This window comes from Pundamilia nyererei, unplaced genomic scaffold, assembly GCF_000239375.1.
Source record: "Pundamilia nyererei isolate P.nyererei 1_Seehausen unplaced genomic scaffold, PunNye1.0 scaffold02505, whole genome shotgun sequence".
NCBI classification, from domain to species: Eukaryota; Metazoa; Chordata; class Actinopteri; order Cichliformes; family Cichlidae; genus Pundamilia; species Pundamilia nyererei.
In genome coordinates this window covers 2239-3857 of record NW_005189906.1, presented here as the reverse complement: position 1 = coordinate 3857, position 1619 = coordinate 2239, and positions in this window count along the sequence as shown.

Here is a 1619-nt window from a genome sequence, read left to right as displayed (position 1 = left end):
TGGAAGAAATGGTGTAACAGTAGAACTTAGTATACAGTAGTATAATAGTATAATTTAGAAATAGAAACTCTTAGTAGAACTTAGTAGAAATGTAATATAGTAGCAGAAACACTATGATTTAGCAGAAAAGTAATAACTTAAGCAGACATTTCAGAAAAGCAAAATGGCCAGCAGAAAAAGGTTTTCTCAAAACTACTTGTATTTCAACTGTGAACAATTGGCAGAAACATTAGAAAAGCCAGAAGGAAAAGCCAGCAAATACACAAGGGTAAGGCAAAACTGACATGCCTAACAATGTTTACAAATATGGAAACACACTCAGTAACTCAGTGACACATAAGACATGTCCAGAAAACAACGTGTGCAAACATGGATGCAAACAAACAATATAATAATATAGCTTCATAATGATTACAGGACATCAGACTATTTGTTCTTATAGCTTAATGATGCAGAGTTCATCACATAGAAATAAAAAACCTGAAGTTGTGCACTATTTGAACACGTTGCCTGCAGCACTGAAGGACTCTGCGACAGACGTCTGTCTCGCCCTGGCAGCACCTGTCCTCTCCTCCGCTTCAGTTCGCCTCAACATAAGCTCGTCATATTCTGTGATATGATTTACTCGGAGGTGTTTGACGAGGGTAGTGGCGTTGCCACAGCACCTCACTGTCTTGGCACATGTAAACATGCAAATCGCGTCTTGGCGGTTTGTGGAGGTAAAATGCATCCTCACATGACTCCGTTTAGGCTCAGCCATCCCATATGGAAAAGATATTTATAAATCTTATAAAGTTTGTATCGGTCTACATACAAGAGTGAAAACAGATATAAGATCCCTTGAACAATTATATAAATGAAACTTGTATGTTTTGGATACTTACTAAAACAATATATGAAAGTAATAAGAAAGTGGCCACTTTGATGAGTAAATCATGTAAGTTTTTACTATTTCTTTTCCATATGGGATTGTTGTGAGCGCACACACCAGGGGCAGTGTTGCCAACTTATTTAGCGAGTTTTCAGAGCCCCTTAGCGACTTTTTTTCTAAAAAGCAACTAGCGACAAATCTGGTGACTTTTTCTGGTGTTATTGGAGACTTATTTATGACAACGTTTTGATGTGAAAGGGCGTATCGCTCTTCTCACCAAGCAGCCCCACGCCAAAGCGCTCACTGCTATCAGGACAGGAAATGTTCCCACTAGTGATGTGTCGGTTGTGAACGAAATGGCTCTTAGAGCCGGGTCTTTGACGTGAACGACGCGAGCCGGCTCCTTATCGCGAGCCGTGGGTTTTTTTTTTTCCTTTCTCTCACCCTCTCTCTCGCACTTTTTTTCCGCTTCACTCCGCACGCGAGTCTTGTGCGTAACGGTGTGTTCACACCGAACACGATGGACGCGAGCGTCAGGTTTACATGTAAAGTCAGGCCCGGCCCTAACCAATCTGGCGCCCTAGGCAAGATTTTAGGTGGCGCCCCCCTACATCGGCAGTGTAGTGTATGTACTCACAAGAAACCGAATAGCTTTGTCTTTGACCTTTTTTTTTTTACTTAAAGAAAGCAAATTCACAATCAGAATAATTAACAAGATAAAAAAATATATGAATAAATAAATGAATAC